General features: G+C 44.1%; 1 protein-coding gene and 1 pseudogene across 1 annotated transcript in view; both read right to left on the reverse strand.

The window, feature by feature from the left end:
* Positions 1–19,321, reverse strand: part of LOC134910167 (sulfotransferase 6B1-like) — a 144,207-nt gene that overhangs the window by 102,761 nt on the left and 22,125 nt on the right. The window lies entirely within an intron of this gene.
* On the reverse strand, positions 18,730–18,849 carry LOC134912629 (5S ribosomal RNA; annotated as a pseudogene).

Raw genomic sequence — 19,321 nt, forward strand, 5'->3', positions numbered from 1 at the left:
GGCGCAATAAGGTAGCTGTGTGACGAAGCTAAGCGACCCAAGTGGCCGACACAAACACCTGGCCCATCTAGGAGCGGCACTGCAGTGTCAGACAGGATGGCACTTCCAAAAATAGTCCCCAAACAGCACATGATGCAAAGAAAAAAAAGGAGGTGCACCAAGGTCGCTGGATGGCTAAGCTAAGCGACATAAGTGGCCGACACAAACACCTGGCCCATCTAGGAGTGGCACTGCAGTGTCAGACAGGACGGCAGATTTAAAAAATAGTCCCCAAACAGCACATGATGCAAAGAAAAAAAGAGGCACAATGAGGTAGCTGTGTGACGAAGCTAAGCGACCCAAGTGGCCGACACTAACACCTGGCCCATCTAGGAGCGGCACTGCAGTGTCAGACAGGATGGCACTTCCAAAAATAGTCCCCATACAGCACATGATGCAAAGAAAAAAAGAGGTGCACCAAGGTCGCTGGATGGCTAAACTAAACGACACAAGTGGCCGACACAAACACCTGGCCCATCTAGGAGTGGCACTGCAGTGTCAGACAGGATGGTACTTCCAAAAATTGTCCCCAAACAGCACATGATGCAAAGAAAAATGAAAGAAAAAAGAGGTGCAAGATGGAATTGTCCTTGGGCCCTCCCACCCACCCTTATGTTGTATAAACAGGACATGCACACTTTAACAAACCCATCATTTCAGCGACAGGGTCTGCCACACGACTGTGACTGAAATGACTGGTTGGTTTGGGCCCCCACCAAAAAAGAAGCAATCAATCTCTCCTTGCACAAACTGGCTCTACAGAGGCAAGATGTCCACCTCCTCCTCTTCCTCCGATTCCTCACCCCTTTCACTGTGTACATCCCCCTCCTCACAGATTATTAATTCGTCCCCACTGGAATCCACCATCTCAGGTCCCTGTGTACTTTCAGGAGGCAATTGCTGGTGAATGTCTCCACGGAGGAATTGATTATAATTCATTTTGATGAACATCATCTTCTCCACATTTTCTGGAAGTAACCTCATACGCCGATTGCTGACAAGGTGAGCAGCTGCACTAAACACTCTTTCGGAGTACACACTGGAGGGGGGGCAACTTAGGTAAAATAAAGCCAGTTTGTTCAAGGGCCTCCAAATTGCCTCTTTTTCCTGCCAGTATACGTACGGACTGTCTGACGTGCCTACTTGGATGCGGTCACTCATATAATCCTCCACCATTCTTTCAATGGTGACAGAATCATATGCAGTGACAGTAGACGACATGTCAGTAATCGTTGGCAGGTCCTTCAGTACGGACCAGATGTCAGCACTCGCTCAAGACTGCCCTGCATCACCGCCAGCGGGTGGGCTAGGAATTCTTAGCCTTTTCCTCGCACCCCCAGTTGCGGGAGAATGTGAAGGAGGAGCTGTTGACTGGTCACGTTCCGCTTGACTTGACAATTTTCTCACCAGCAGGTCTTTGAACCTCTTCAGACTTGTGTCTGCCGGAAAGAGAGATACAACGTAGGTTTTAAATCTAGGATCGAGCACAGTGGCCAAAATGTAGTGCTCTGATTTCAACAGATTGACCACCCGTGAATCCTGGTTAAGCGAATTAAGGGCTCCATCCACAAGTCCCACATGCCTAGCGGAATCGCTCCGTTTTAGCTCCTCCTTCAATCTCTCCAGCTTCTTCTGCAAAAGCCTGATGAGGGGACTGACCTGACTCAGGCTGGGAGTGTCTGAACTGACTTCACGTGTGGCAAGTTCAAAGGGTTGCAGAACCTTGCACAGCATTGTAATCATTCTCCACTGCGCTTGAGTCAGGTGCATTCCCCCTCCTTTGCCTATATCGTAGGCAGATGTATAGGCTTGAATGGCCTTTTGCTGCTCCTCCATCCTCTGAAGCATATAGAGGGTTGAATTCCACATCGTTACCACCTCTTGCGTCAGATGATGGCAGGGCAAGTTCAGGACTGTTTGCTGGTGCTCCAGTCTTCGGCACGCGGTGGCTGAATGCCGAAAGTGGCCCGCAATTCTTCCGGCCACCGACAGCATCTCTTGCATGCCCCTGTCGTTTTTTAAATAATTCTGCACCACCAAATTCAATGTATGTGCAAAACATGGGACGTGCTGGAATTTGCCCACATGTAATGCACGCACAATATTGTCATAAATCCCCAGGAGAGTCCAATTGGGGTAAGCCATTCTGCGATGATGTTCCTCAGTTTCCGTAAGAGGTTGTCAGCTGTGTGCCTCTTATGGAAAGCGGTGATACAAAGCGTAGCCTGCCTAGGAACGAGTTGGCGTTTGCGAGATGCTGCTACTGGTGCCGCCGCTGCTGTTCTTGCTGCGGGAGGCAATACATCTACCCAGTGGGCTGTCACAGTCATATAGTCCTGAGTCTGCCCTGCTCCACTTGTCCACATGTCCGTGGTTAAGTGGACATTGGGTACAACTGCATTTTTTAGGACACTGGTGACTCTTTTTCTGAGGTCTGTGTACATTTTTGGTATCGCCTGCCTAGAGAAATGGAACCTAGATGGTATTTGGTACCGGGGACACAGTACCTCAATCAATTCTCTAGTTCCCTGTGAATTAACGGTGGATACCGGAAACACGTTTCTCACCACCCAGGCTGCCAAGGCCTGAGTTATCCGCTTTGCAGCAGGATGACTGCTGTGATATTTCATCTTCCTCGCAAAGGACTGTTGGACAGTCAATTGCTTACTGGAAGTAGTACAAGTGGTCTTCCGACTTCCCCTCTGGGATGACGATCGACTCCCAGCAGCAACAACAGCAGCGCCAGCAGCAGTAGGCGTTACACTCAAGGATCCATTGGAGGAATCCCAGGGAGGAGAGGACTCGTCAGACTTGACAGTGACATGGCCTACAGGAGGAAATTGACACTGAGTGAGTTGGTGGTGTGGTTTGCAGGAGCTTGGTTACAATAGGAAGGGATTTAGTGGTCAGTGGACTGCTTCCGCTGTCACCCAAAGTTTTTTAACTTGTCACTGACTTCTGATGAGTGCGATCCAGGTGATGTATAAGGGAGGATGTTCCTAGGTGGTTAACGTCCTTACCCCTACTTATTACAGCTTGACAAAGGCAACACACGGCTTGACACCAGTTGTCCGCATTTCTGTTGAAATAATTCCACACCGAAGAGGTGATTTTTTTTGTATTTTGACCAGGCATGTCAATGACCATATTCGTCCCATGGACAACAGGTGTCTCCCCGGGTGCCTGACTTAAACAAACCACCTCACCATCAGAATCCTCCTTGTCAATTTCCTCCCCAGCGCCAGCAACACCCATATCCTCATCCTGGTGTACTTCAACAGTGACATCTTCAATTTGACTATCAGGAACTGGACTGTGGGTGCTCCTTCCAGCACTTCCCGTCCAGTGTTGGGAAGGTCAGGCATCGCAACCGACACAATTGGACTCTCCTTGGGGATTTGTGATTTAGAAGAACGCACAGTTCTTTGCTGTGCTTTTGCCATCTTAACTCTTTTAAGTTTTCTAGCAGGAGGATGAGTGCTTCCATCCTCATGTGAAGCTGGACCACTAGCCATGAACATAGGCAAGGCCCTCAGCCGTTCCTTGCCACTCCGTGTCGTAAATGGCACATTGGCAAGTTTACGCTTCTCCTCAGACGATTTTGATTTAGATTTTTGGGTCATTTTACTGAGCTTTATTTTTTGGGATTTTACATGTTCTCTACTATGACATTGGACATCGGCCTTGGCAGACGACGTTGATGGCATTTCACCGTCTCGGCCATGACTAGTGGCAGCAGCTTCAGCACGAGGTAGAAGTGGATCTTGATCTTTCCCTATTTTACCCTCCACATTTTTGTTCTCCATTTTTTAATGTGTGGAATTATATGCCAGTAATATATCAATAGCAATGACCTACTACTATATGTACTGCGCACAACAGAAATGCACAACAGGTATGGATGGATAGTATACTTGACGACACAGAGGTAGGTAGAGCAGTGGCCTACTGTACCTTACTGCTATATATTATATACTGGTGGTCAGCAAACTGTGCAAAACTGAAATGCACCACAGGTATGGATGGATAGTATACTTGACGACACAGAGGTAGGTAGAGCAGTGGCCTTCTGTACCGTACTGCTATATATTATATACTGGTGGTCAGCAAACTGTGCAAAACTTAAATGCACCACAGGTATGGATGGATAGTATACTTGACGACACAGAGGTAGGTAGAGCAGTGGCCTACTGTACCGTACTGCTATATATTATATACTGGTGGTCAGCAAACTGTGCAAAACTTAAATGCACCACAGGTATGGATGGATAGTATACTTGACGACACAGAGGTAGGTAGAGCAGTGGCCTACTGTACCGTACTGCTATATATTATATACTGGTGGTCAGCAAACTGTGCAAAACTTAAATGCACCACAGGTATGGATGGATAGTATACTTGATGACACAGAGGTAGGTAGAGCAGTGGCCTACTGTACCGTACTGCTATATATTATATACTGGTGGTCAGCAAACTGTGCAAAACTGAAATGTACTACAGGTATGGATGGATAGTATACTTGACGACACAGAGGTAGGTAGAGCAGTGGCCTACTGTACCGTACTGCTATATATTATATACTGGTGGTCAGCAAACTGTGCAAAACTTAAATGCACCACAGGTATGTATGGATAGTATACTTGGCGACACAAAAGGTAGGTAGAGCAGTGGCCTACTGTACCGTACTGCTATATATTATATACTGGTGGTCAGCAAACTGTGCAAAACTGGGCAGAATTTACCCCCTCCTGGAGCTCCGGGACCCACTTCCCGGAGCGTGTATATTCACTGGTGGCCTAGTGGTGGAATTAGTGATGGGAAATCTAGTTCACTATGGTGATTAGTTCACTATGGTGATTAGTTCAGTATGATTTAGTTCACTGAAAAGATTAGGTCATGTAGTTCATTTAGTTCATCATTTTACTCACTGACTCTGAGACTAAAAGGAGTGAATGGATCTAGAACTAGTCTAGACTATTAAACATAGAGTAGGTATTTCTAATACTAGCTCATTGTGGGAGTTATAGGGGTATATTCAATTAGGGTCGAAAACTGCCATCTGTCGAAAAGACGGCAGTTTTCGACTTTTTAAGATTGAATAGTGATTCGACCTATTCAGTCCCAGCAGTTTTTATTCGACAAGTCGTGGAATTCGACTTGTCGAATAGTACGTGAATCGGCAATATAGCTGCCGATTCATGTACTTTTGAGTGAAACGGGGCCAAATCCTGTCGAATTAGGCCCCGTTTCCGACCATCTCAGTCCGACATAAAAAAATGTCGGACTGAAATGTGGGACCCAGAGGAGGAGAGGGGCCAGAGCCGCAGGGAGACGGGGGGACAGCCGCGGGCAGACAGGGGAGATCAGCGCTACAGCACAGCGCTGCAGCAGGATGTCTCACAGCCGCGCCGCTCACGGCAGCGTCCATCCGGCTCCAGCAAGTGAGGTCATGCTTGCTGGAGCCGGGTAGACACTGCCGTGAGGTCTGGCGGTTGTGTGACATCCCCCTGCAGCGCTACTGTAGCGCTGCTTTCCTCCGTCTGCCCGCGGCTGTCCCCGCTGGTCTCCCTGTGCCCCCCCCCCTCTCCGCCTCTGGGTCCCTCATCTCAATTCGAGTTTTTAAAAGATGAGATTGAATAGGGGTTGTCGGATCCATTCCGACAAATGCATGTCGGAACGGATCCGACCCTAATTGAATATACCCCATAGTCTTGTTCAAATGATCAGATACAGTATGTTTAATATGTCAGATTTTTTTATATTTAAGAAAAGCAATAACTTATATAGCAATCTTATAGTGACATGTTTATCTCTGCAATATTAATCCCATTGTTGGTACTAATTTTTACTTCATGATATGCAAGTGAAAGACCCAAATTCAGAGTAATGTAGTAAGTCACTTTTTTTCTGCTTTTAAAATACAGTAATTAAAAGAAAAAAATGTCCCTTTGCCCCAATGTAACAGACCTTAGAGAGAGATAAAGTGGAGATGTTGCAAAGTAACAAATCAGCTTCTGTCATTTATCTTCAACAGTCTATAAAGTGACAGAAGCTGATTGGTTGCTAAGGGCAACTGCTCTACTTTATGTCACTTTAAGGTTCATAGTACATATCCCCCTATGTCTTGTGTTGTGTGCAGTAATCAGACCCTACAGGATAGCATGCAGCACTCAGCATTGTGTCTTTAGCTGATTGGGAGTGTAGTTTGTCACCCAATATACTGGATGAATGAATCATGGCTATATGCAGTTCAGGATCAATTCCATACAATGCATATGCCTGAGCACAGCAGTGCCACACATGGTAGCTTAGAGGCACTGTACTGACTCGTTATGGCTGTATGAGTCATTGAGTCAGAGAGCTGATCAGTGATCTGTATGAATCAGTGAACTGCTGAACTACTTGCAAGAAGAATGACTCATTTATTATTTATTAACAGTTTCTTATATAGCGCAGCAAATTCCGTTGCGCTTTACAATTGGAGTCATTATGACAATGTAGTTCAGAATTAGCTCCATACAATGCATATGCCTGAGCACAGCAGTGCCACACATGGCAACTTAGAGGTACTGTACTGACTCGTTATGGCTGTATGAGTCATTGAGTCAGAGAACTGATCAGTGATCTGTATGAATCAGTGAACTGCTGAACTACTTGCAAGGAGAATGACTCATGAGACATTATGACAATGTAATTCAGAAGAAGTTTAACTCCTTGGTGCCCGGCCAGGGGCCTGATATTACCCATTGCCCCAGTCTCCACCATTGGCTGATAGAAAAAAAACCTATTTGATCCTTAGGCCTTTGTAGGGCTATTCATATGCCTATCCCAAGTACAGTATATTTAAATTGCTCTACTGTCTTAGCCTCTACTACCTCTAATGGGAGGCTATTCCACTTATCAACTACTCTTTCTGTAGTATTATTATATATTGTATCACATGCAGGTAGATCCATATATACACTGTATTATTATTATTATTATTATTATTGTTATTATATACAGAGCCGGTTCTAGACCTTGTGGAGCTCAGGGTGACCATTTCCCTTCCCATATCTAAAATAGGGACAGTGCGAGTCTAAGGCATGCACCAAATATAGGGGCATAAATACAGAATAGAGCCACTTATACACATTATGCCATGATAGAGCCCATTATACACATTACACCACAGTAGAGCCACTATGGAAGTAGCTGTGAGGTGAGGACGAGAGACAGAGAGTTGAGGACAAGAGAGAGGTAAGGACGAGAGAGGCAGAGATAAAAGAGGTCAGGACGAGAGAAAGAGTGAGAGGTGAGAACAAGAGAGAGGTGAGGATGAGAGAGAGAGAGAGAGATCTGAGGATGAGAGAGGACAAGAAAGAGGTGAGGACGAGAGAGAGAGAGAGGCGAGTATGAGAGTTAGAGAGTTGAGGACGAGAGAAAGAGACAGAGGTGAGGATGAAAAAGGATGAGAGAAAGAGAGGTGAGGACAAGAGAGAGAGAGAGGCGAAGACGAGAGAGAGGTGAGGACAAGAGAGAAAGGGGAGGACAAGAGAGAAAGAAAGGTGAGGATGAGAGAGAGAGAGAGAGAGAGAGAGGGGGGTGGGTGAGGACGAGAGAGAACGAGAGAGAGCGAGGTGAGGGTGAGAGAAGACAAGAGAGAGAAAGAGAGGTGAGGACGAGAGAGAGATGTGAGGACGAGAGAAAAACAGGTGAGGGTTAGAGAGGACAAGAGAAATATAAAGGTGAGGACAAGAGAGTTGAGGATGAGAGAAAGAGAGAGGTGAGGACGAGAGGACAAGAGAGAAAGAGAGAGGTGAGGACGAGATAGAGAGAGGTGATGACAAGAGAGAAAGAGGTGAGGACAAGAGAGAGAGAGGGAAAGATGAAAGAGAGGTGAGCACAAAAGAGAGAGAGGCGAAGAATATCAGCCATTGGTGGAGACTGGGACAATGGGTGACAGAGGACAAGAAAGAGAGAGAGAGAGAGCACGAGAACGAAGGAGAGAGAAAAACAGGGGAGGATGAGAGAGAGGGGAGAAGGAAAGAAAGTTACAGAGGTGAGGGTTTAAGAGGATGAGAGAGAAAGAGAGGTGAGGACAAGAGAAAGGTGAGCAGAAGAGAAGGACTTAGAGGTGAGGGTTAGAGAGGACAATAGAGAAAGAGAGAGGTGAGGATGAGTGAGAGAGGTGAAGACAAGAGAAAGAGAGAGAGGAGAGGACGAGAGAGAGAGAGGTGAGGACAAGAGAGGACGAGAGAGAGAGAGAGAGAGAGAGAGAGAGAGAGAAAGAGGTGAGGGTGACAGAACAAGAGAGAGAAAGAGGTGAGGACGAGAGAGAAAGAGGTGAAGACAAGAGAGCGGATGAGAGGAAGAGACAGAGGTGAGGGTGAGAGGACATGAGAGGAGAGAGGTGAGTATGAGAGAGAAAGTTGAGAACAAGAGAGAGAGGTGAAGACAAGAGAGAGTGAGAGGTGAGGATGAAAGAGAGGTGAGGATGAGAGAGGACAAGAGGTGAGGATGAGAGAACGAGAGAGAGAGAGAGAGATAGAGAGAGATGTGAGGGTGAAAGAGGACAAGAGAGAGGTGAGGGTGAAAGAGGATGAGAGAAAGAGAGGTGAGGACAAGAGAGAGAGAGAGAGAGGTGAGGACAAGAGAGAGAGAGACGAAGACTATCAGCCATTTGGTGGAGACTGAGACAATGGGTGACAGAGGTATTGTTTTGGGGGTGGGGATTCTTAGTGTAGGCCGCTAGTGGGCCTTCCACTAAAATAGATGCTTATTGTGTGGCGCACTCTTTTTTGAAATGATTATCATATATTAAAAATTAATTAATCTTTATTTCTATATATTAAAAATATCACAAATAACAGGCATACTAACCAATCTGATTGCCCGAAAGTACAGAAAGAAAAATCTATGCTAAATTGCAGTATAAATACACAATGCACAATATTATATAATGCATTTAAACTTATATCTGTGTAGATCTAAGGGAAAGGATGATTATTCAATTGAAGTTATTCAAGCAAAAGTGAGATATTATTAATCTTAATCAGTGCCCATTAGGCTGTTGTTAGGCTCATATGAAACACATAGTTGATATGATAATCCCTGTGTGGTAGTAAATTCTATACTCTTAAGTAAGGGGAAATCTTTACACACCCGTGTTTCTACTTAATTGGTCCGCGAGTGATTCCCAGAGGTATTGCTACCCGGAAAATGGGGGAAGGGAGGAGAGATAAGAGAGACACCAGAAACTGATATGCTGGTTATTGAAACATATATGCACCCTTTGCATCAATCCACTTGTTCAGGACTGTAGCAACAGTGTTAATGTAAATTGATACAGATTCCTCATCCACAAATTGGCAGCAGCTAGTCAGACAGCCAGTGCCAGAGAACAGATAATTGTTACACTGTCTCAGGTACTGTTTATGTGTCAGGAATAAAAAACACCTTGATTGGGGCCGATCTGGCCAGGCTGGGGCTCCTTTTTCTGTTGCTATGGTGCAAATGCTATCATAGCATAGATACCGCAAATATCAGATATAATATGCTAGTAACAGTTGAATTATTGTAGTTAGAAGATTTACCCGGGGCTCTTTCTCTTATACTCCTACCTGTACCTTGGTCTCTCTTATACTCTTACCTGCACCTTGGTTATAAAGTATTACAACACGGATGCATTTACCTTCATTTATGTATATAACCCCAATCTGTTAATTAGATCAAAATTTATATCTTTATACCTAAATGCATCTTCTCATTAGAGCAAATTAACGGGTAAATCTTCTAACTACAATAATTCAACTGTTACTAGCATATTATATCTGATATTTGCGGTATCTATGCTATGATAGCATTTGCACCATAGCAACAGAAAAAGGAGCCCCAGCCTGGCCAGATCGGCCCCAATCAAGGTGTTTTTTATTCCTGACACATAAACAGTACCTGAGACAGTGTAACAATTATCTGTTCTCTGGCACTGGCTGTCTGACTAGCTGCTGCCAATTTGTGGATGAGGAATCTGTATCAATTTACATTAACACTGTTGCTACAGTCCTGAACAAGTGGATTGATGCAAAGGGTGCATATATGTTACAATAACCAGCATATCAGTTTCTGGTGTCTCTCTTATCTCTCCTCCCTTCCCCCATTTTCCTGGTAGCAATACCTCTGGGAATCACTCGCGGACCAATTAAGTAGAAACACGGGTGTGTAAAGATTTCCCCTTACTTAAGAGTATAGAATTTACTACCACACAGGGATTATCATATCAACTATGTGTTTCATATGAGCCTAACAACAGCCTAATGGGCACTGATTAAGATTAATAATATCTCACTTTTGCTTGAATAACTTCAATTGAATAATCATCCTTTCCCTTAGATCTACACAGATATAAGTTTAAATGCATTATATAATATTGTGCATTGTGTATTTATACTGCAATTTAGCATAGATTTTTCTTTCTGTACTTTCGGGCAATCAGATTGGTTAGTATGCCTGTTATTTGTGATATTTTTAATATATAGAAATAAAGATTAATTAATTTTTAATATATGATAATCATTTCAAAAAAGAGTGCGCCACACAATAAGCATCTATTTTAGTGGAAGGCCCACTAGCGGCCTACACTAAGAATCCCCACCCCCAAAACAATGGGTGACAGAGGACAAGAGAGAGAAAGAGAGGTGAGGATGAGAGAGAGAGGTGAGCAGGAGAGAAAGTGAGAGGTGAGGGTTAGAGAGGACAAGAGAGGAAGAGGTGAGGATGAGAGAGAGAGGTGAGGATGAGAGAGGACGAGAGAGAGGTAAGGATATGAGAGAGAGATGTGAGGATGTGAGAAAGAGATGAGGACAAGAGAAAAAGAGGTGATGACAAGAGAGAGAGAGAGGAAGTGACAGAGGTGAGGGTGAGAGAGGACAAGAGAGGAGAGAGGTGAGGATGAGAGAGAGAGGTGGGGACAAGAGAGAGAGAGGTGAAGACGAGAGAGAACGAGAGGTGAGGATGAGAGAGAGGATGAGAGAGAGAGAGAGGCAAGAGGGTGAGAGAGAGAGAGAGAGAGAGGTGAGGGTGAAAGAGGGCAAGAGAGAAAGAGGTGAGGATGAGAGAGAGAGAGAAACACACACAGAGGTGAGGACGATAGAGAGGTGAGGATGAGAAAGAAAGAGAGAGCGAGAGAGGTGAGGACAAGAGAGAGAGGGGAAGATGAGAGAGAGATGAGGTCAAGAGAGAGAGGTGAAGACTATCAGCCATTGGTGGAGACTGGGACAATGGGTGACAGAGGACGAGAGAGCGAGAAAGAGAGAGGGGTGAGAATGAGAGAACGAGAGAGAGAGAAAGAGAGGTGAGGATGAGAGAGAGGTGAGCAGAAAAGAAAGTGACAGAGGTGAGGGTTAGAGAGGACGAGAGAGAAAGAGAGTGAGGACAAGAGAGAGAGAGAGAGAGAGAGAGAGAGAGAGAGATGAAGACGAGAGAGAGGGAGTGTGCACGAGAGAAAGAAACAGAGGTGACGGTTACAGGTTTCGAGAGAGAGAAGTGAGAACGAGTGAGAGGTGAGGATGAGAGAGAAAGATGAGGATGAGAGAGGACAAGAGAGAGAAAGAGACATGGGGATGAGAGAGAGATGAGGGTTAGAGAGGACAAGAGAGAGGTGAGGATGAGAGAGAGAGAGAGGGGGGTGAGGATGACAGAGAAAGATGATGACGAAAGAGAGGTGAGGATGAGGACGAGAGAGAGGACAAGAGAGCGAGGTGAGGGTGAAAGAGGATGAGAGAGAGAGAGGTGAGGGTTAGCGAGGACAAGAGAGAAAGAGGTGAGGACGAGTGAGAGAGAGAGGTGAGGGCAAGAGAGGACAAGAGAGAGAGAGAAAGAGGTGAGAGAAAGAGAGGTGAGGATGAGAGAGAGAGAGAGGTGAGGGTGAGAGAGGACGAGAGAAAGAGGTGAGGATGAGAGAGGTGATTATGAGAGAGGACAAGGGAGAGAAAGAGGTGGGGATGAGAGAGAGAGAGAGAGAGACATGAGGATGAGAGAGAGGTGAGGATGAGAGAGATGAGGATGAGAGAGAGAGGTGCGGATGAGAGAAAGAGTCAGAGGTAAGGGTTAGAGAGGACAAGAGAGAGAAAGAGAGGTGAGCATGAGAGAAAGACACAGGAGGTGAGGGTTAGAGAGGACCAGAGAGAAAGATGTGAGGACAAGTGAGAGAGAGAGGTGAGGACAAGAGAAAGAGGGAGAGTTGAGGATGAGAGAGGACAAGAGACAGAAAGGTGAGGATGAGAGAGAGGACGAGAGAAAGAGGTGAGGATGAGAGAGAGAGAGAGTGAGAGAGAGAGAGAGAGAGAGAGAGAGGTGAGGGTGAGAAAGAACAAGAGAGAAAGAGGTGAGGATGAGAGAGAGGTGATTATGAGAGAGGACGAGAGAAAGAGAGGTGGGGACGAGAGAGAGAGAGAGAGAGAGAGAGAGAGAGAGATGAGGATGAGAGAGAAGTGAGGATGAGAGAGAGTCAGAGGTGAGGGTTAGAGAGGACAAGAGAGAGGTGAGGATGAGAGAAAGAGAGAAAGGTGAGGGTGAAAGGACAAGAGAGAGAGAGGTAAGGATGATTGAGAGAGGTGAGGACAAGAGAGAGAGAGAGAGAGACAGAAAGAGAGAGGTGAGGATAAGAGAAAGACAGAGGTGAGGGTGAGAGAAGACAAGAGAGAAAGAGAGAGGCGAGGACAAGAGAGAGAGAGAGAGAGGCGAAGACGAAAGAGTTGAGAACAAGAGTAAGAGGGAGAGGTGAGGACAAGAGAGAGTGAGTGGTGAGGTCGAGAGAGCATGAGAGAGAGAGGTGAGGATGAGAGAGAACGAGATAGAGAAAGAGAGAGGTGAGGATGAGACAGAAAGAGGTGAGGATGAGAGAGAAAGAGAGAGAGAGATAGACAGAGGTGTGAGAGGATAACTCTGCGGTGCTGGTCAGCAACAGAAGCTGCAGGTGAGACACACAAGTCGGTGAATTCTCACTCTGCAGAGCGGCCTCAGGAGACAGCCCTGAGGGGTCAATTCATGAAGCAGTGAAAAGTGTGGAGAATCGAGCCAGTGGAGGAGTTGCCCATGGCAACCAATCAGCACTAAAATAACATTTATAATTTGCAGACTATACAATTATGCGGAGCAGCTGATTGGTTACCATGGGCAACTGCTCCACAGTCTCTCTTCACTCTTTTCACTGCTTCATGAATAGTCCCCTAGAGCTTGGCGCCCTACGCTGCAGTGTAACGTCCGTTATTGGCCGACCCTGGTGTTAATGTTAATACAATATGAGACTGGTCTGGGACATTATCATGTAAGCAGCCGTGTCCTGCTGTATGGAGGCTGGCCTAGAGATGCAGTACCCGTTTTATTCATATGTTTGTAAATCCAGTCATAAGGACACAGAGACATGTAAGTTCACTGCTGTGCTGTTTTATTCCCTCGCCAGCTCTAAACACACTGCACACTGGACCACCCACTTCCCAGCATCTCCCTGGTCCCAGGGACCATCACTGAAGATTCAGGCTTACACATATTACTAAGGGAGTGTCTACAAATATTAAGCATTAAGAAGACCCTTTTGGGTCTTTCATACACAGTCTGTGTTTCATCGACCATGTTGGACCTTTCTAGAATCGTGGTTTGTTCACCATTATGAGGATCATCATACATGTCAGATGAAAGGTATTCTTCAATCATGTTGTCTTCATTATGGTTAGGTTGAGATCTTAAAGCCACCCGATTTCTTCATACTTCCGTTCCACGCTCTGTACGTATAGTATAAGATCTTGGTGCTACTTGTGCTTGCACAATACCTTTCTGCACCTAAATACCTTTCTCGTGATCTCTGAGACGGACTTGGTCACCCGATTTTAGATCAGATAAGCTTTTTGCTCGCCTGTCATGGAACAGTTTCTGTTTTGCCTGTTGACGTTCCTTACTCAGTCTGACCAACGCTGAGTTATGTGTATTAAGCAGTTCATCATGTATCGGGAGATTTGCTCTAATCCTCCTTCCCATCAGCATTTGTGCAGGAGAAAGTCCATTCTGTAAAGGTGTACTGCGGTAGATTAAAAGACTTTTGTAGAAATCTTCTTTACCTTCTTGAGCTTTTTTCATGAGACTCTTTACAGTTTTTACTTAACTTTCCACCAACCTATTTGAGCGTGGATTGTGGGGACTTGGCGTAGTATGTACAAATTTCCACTCATCAGCAAATTGTCTAAATTCAGTACTGGAAAACTGAGGACCATTGTCAGTGAACACTTCCATAGGAACACCATGACTTGCAAAGATTGAGTTCATGCAATTGATTACGGCTTTACTAGTAGTTGCATGTAGTGTCTTCACCTCAGGGTAGTTAGAGTAATAATCAGTCACAACAATGTACGTTTTCCCATTACAATCAAACAAATCTGCGCCAACTTTCTGGTACGGTCTCTCTGGAACTGCGTGAGGACTCAGTGGCTCGACTTGTTGTTTCAGTCTATACGTAAGACATAATTCACATGTAGCTGTAGTCTGTGCTATGTCTTGGTTCATTCTTGGCCAATACATAACTTCACGTGCTCTCCGCTTACATTTTTCTTCTCCTAAGTGGCCTTCATGTATCTTGCACAGCATAGTTTTTCTTAGTCGTGCAGGTATCACAAACCTATTGCCTTTGTAAATAATACCATCGACAACTGTAAGGTCACTGCGGTACATCCAATAATCATGGATAGACAGCGGGCACGCATGTTTTTCTGCTGGCCAACCTTTCAGAATGATATCTTTCAACACTTTCATTGTGTCATCTGTCTCAGTTTCTTTCCTAATCTGTTCTTGTCTTGCAAGAGACACTGGTAGAGAAGCTACAATCAAATTAACATAGGATTCTATCTCTTCATCCATCAGACTTTTGGAACCTTCACTTTTGTCCACAGCACGAAAAAGTGTATCAGCAATGTACATGTATTTGCCGGGACAGTACAGCAAGTGTACATCATATTTCTGTAGTCTGATAAGCATTCGTTGAATTCTCATGGGACAGTCATGTAATGATTTAGTCATGATAGCTACCAATGGCTTGTGGTCAGTTTCCACTGTAAATGTTTGAGCATACACAAACTGATGAAATCGCTCACATGCATATGTGATCGCTAGAAGTTTTTTTTCTATCTGAGCATACCTTGTTTCAGCACTTGTCAGTGCTCTTGCTGTATAGATTCCTGGTTGCCATGTATCCTCATGTTCTTGTAACAGCACTGAGCCTAAGCCAATTTGCGAAGCATCTGCTGAAATTCTTATTCTTTTTGCAGGATCAAAGAATTTTAGCACTGGTTGCTCTGTAATGATCTGTTTCAAGTTTTGCCAACTTTCTTCTTGTTCATGTGACCACATCCACTCGTTATCTTTGTCCAACAACTATCTAAGAGAGGCTATTCATTCAGAGAGTTGAGAAATAAACTTTCCTAAGTAAGTAATCATTCCTAGGAATCTTCTGACGTCGTCTTTGTAGTTAGGACGTTCCATGTTCACTATGGCTGAGATTTTCCTTGGGTCTGGTTTTACACCTTGATTCGAGACCACGTCGCCCATAAACGTAAGTGTATTCACGCTAAATTCACATTTGTCCTTGTTTAGCTTTAGATTCACTTTCTTGACAAATTCCATTGTCTCAATCTAGAATCATGTTCTTCCTTTGTAGATCCCCAGACAATAATGTCATCCATCATTGTTTCAACACCTGGAATATGTTCAAAAATCATGTGTATCTGTTTGTGATATACTTCTGGAGCAGACAATATTCCATATGGTAGTCGAAGAAATCTGTATCGACCTTCTGGTGTATTAAATGTACAAAGCTTTGAGCTGGCCTCATCTAGCTTCATTTGCCAGAATCCTGAAGATGCGTCCAATTTACTGAACCATTTTGCTCCCGCAAATTGCGACATGATTTCATCTCTGGTTGGTAGTTTGAAATGTTCTCGTTTAATAGCTTTGTTTAAATCTCTGGGGTCTAGACATATTCTGAGTTGTTCATTTTTCTTTTCAACAATTACTAAGGAGCTTACCCATTCAGTAGGCTCATCAACTTTCTGTATCACACCCAAGGCTTCCATGCGATTTAACTCTTGTTTCAGTTTTTCTCTCAGCGCAAACGGCACTTTTCTACAGGGGTGTATCACTGAAGAAACTTGCGTGTCTATATTTATTTTATGCTCTCCAGGCAAACAACCTAGACCTTCAAACAAGTCTCTGCATTCTGTAAACATCGATTTGCAGTCATCTTCTACTTGTGATGTCACCATAAAAAATTTCTTTAGCAAGCTTAGTTTCTCACAGGAACTGAATCCTAGAATCGGTTGCACATTTTTATCCACAATCAGTAGAGATGTTTTAAACTGTTGTCCCTTATATTTCAGTGTCACTAGGCATGTACCTTTCACAGGAATTTCCTCCCCAGTGTACCCTGTAACTTTCACTTTGGCTGGATGAATTTTAGGTTTTACTCTAAAAGTCTTATAGTCTTGAAACGATATTAAATTCACCTGTGCGCCAGTATCAAGCTTAAAGGGAATGACAATCTTGTTCACAGTTAAAGGGACAATCAATTCTTTCTTATCTGCACTGCAAAGTTCAATGCAATCCACAAATAATTCCTCTGTTTGTTTAACAGCATGCACATTGCTTGTTTCCCTTTTCATTTTACAGCATTTGGTAAAATGATTAAGTCTACCACATTTCATGCAGGTTTTACCATAAGCAGGGCACATTTTAGGATTGTGAGCATTTCCACATCTACTACACATTTCCTTATTAGACTGTGGCTTAGACTGCTTCATTCTTGAGAAGGGAGGTTTGCTTGGCTCTGTTTTCTGCACTACATGGACAGCAGCATCAACTTCCTTGTGTAACGTTTTGGCTTGAAATCTAGTTATTTCTGCAGATCTACACATAGTCACTGCCTTGTCTAGTGTTAGGTCTTGCTCTCCCAGCAGTCTCTCTCTGAGTCCATTATCAGGCATTTCACAGACAATACGATCTCTAATCAGTGAATCCTTTAAATCACCAAACTCACAGGTTTTACTGAGTGATTGCAGCTCTGTAACATACTGATCAAATCCATCTCCAGACTTCTGATCACATGTGAGGAGCTAGTTTATCCATGGTTACTCACTGTTTGAAGAGAGGAGCACACGGCAGGCTTTGCAGATACTGAGTATCACAGCCTTACATACTTCTGCAAGATTCTTTCACACTCTGAGAGCACTAGCAGTCCAAGTTAAACTTCTTCTGACACCATGTTTTGTTCATATGTTTATAAATCCAGTCATAAGGACACAGAGACATGTGAGTTCACTCATGTGCTGTTTTATTCCCTCACCAGCTCTAGACACACTGCACACTGGAACACCCACTTCCCAGCATCCCCCTGGTCCCAGGGACCATCACTGAAGATTCAGGCTTACACATATTACTAAGGGAGTGTCTACAAATATTAAGCATTCTAATACACTAACATCACAGTACCTAAATAAGAAGAACTTCCCTCTTCTTTCTTGGGCGCGGCAGCGGGAAGGTGGGCCACGTGCTTAATCATCATGTCTCTCCCATTGAGTCTGCTCCAGGCTCCATGCAGCAGTGGTGGGTGTCCTGCCCCAGCCCAGTTTGCGCATATTGTAATGAGTGGCATGATCTCATGATGCTCCATTGATCATTACATGTGCATGATGCAGCACTACACAGTGAGGGGAGGGGGCGGCAGGCGAGCATCTGCAGCATGCAGCAGTACTATGTAATAGAAGTCAGTGACAGTGACTCAGTGAGAAGTTGCCGTCTCTCTATCGCGGTTCGTGGCTGGAGCACCCTCTAAGTGCGGCGCTTCACTCAACCACGTAGTTTGTGTATTTATAGGGCCAGCCCTGATTATACACAATGCAGACAGAAGTGATTGTTCGCATTAATCACTGCACAAGTACTGACGTCAACAAAATATTGTATCTGTGTATATATATATAGCCAAATTTCCACTCTGTGGAGAGTGCACTCACGCAGATATATGGAACAGTTTAAACAATGTTTATTGGTCATCAAAAGAGCCTTGGGGTCGACGTTTCGGTTCAATAATGAACCTTTCTCAAGACCGGCATTAGTACTTAGTCAAACCAACATCGAATTAGAAAGTATTGCTAGAACGTCTTTAATAAAAACAAAAACACATATTAAGAGACTCCGCCTCCCAGGCCTGATCACAATCTTAGTAAATAGATCATCTCAAAAGATGAATAGGACAAAATTTTAGAATAGTGCCAACACAAGTGTAGATACCCATCACCCTTTACAGCAATTTTCACAGGGTGATAATTCAGAGGTTATAAGTATAATTGGTGAATTATTAACAAAAACAATTTAATAAGCGAAAGTCAGATTCTGGGAGTGACTGTATGTGAAAACAGTAGCTTAGCAAAAATATTAATCAATTAAATTATTCGTGATCTCCAAATTCACGATTTACAAATTGCCAGGAGTAAAATTCTGTGATGCTTGTGTCACCATAATTCTGCATAATATATCTTATGAAATGTATGACCATCATTCATTCTGCTAATATCCATTACGGATTTTTATAGATGCAGAGAATAAAATCATAGGTCATGCGAATTCCAATATTTTATGACATAAAGTTGAGTGCCAATGTGTCCAATAGCCAATTTATTGCAGTACCAGGGTATTCAAAGGAGGTCTCCCTTCCTCAGACTGACCCGGCCTTTCACTGCTTAGCTTCCAAGTTCAGAAGAGATTGGGCATCTCCAGTGAAGTGTGACCGCAATTATTGGACTCCTCTCTTTGATCACTCCAAATATATGCCAAGAGGCTACTATATGTTGGGAATGGATTAGGAATAATATATGTGGGAAAATTCATAAACGCCACATATCATCACTAATTGATTAATTTTAAATATGAGCTTAGAACAGGTCACCAGTACGGCCGTACCAATTAATTTAAATGCCTAATTCAATTTATGCTGTAGAAGACAGCGTGAGATTATGGCGAAATGGCAGACAAACGGACACATATCAGACGGATACCAGCTCTTTGTGGTGGACCCCTCTGGGTCACGGAAGGGAAGGGAGGGAAAGGGGAGAAAGGGTGGGGGGGAGGAAGGAAAGGGGGAAAATATATGTATCACAGCAGGTTATATAAACTTGCAGGGAGTAATGCTGCAATAAACAATTAACCCTTGAATAGAAGGTGGAGACTGAACTTATATAGGATGTCTCTAATATTCAGAGTTCTATTT

Source organism: Pseudophryne corroboree, chromosome 4, assembly GCF_028390025.1.
Source record: "Pseudophryne corroboree isolate aPseCor3 chromosome 4, aPseCor3.hap2, whole genome shotgun sequence".
NCBI classification, from domain to species: domain Eukaryota; kingdom Metazoa; phylum Chordata; class Amphibia; order Anura; family Myobatrachidae; genus Pseudophryne; species Pseudophryne corroboree.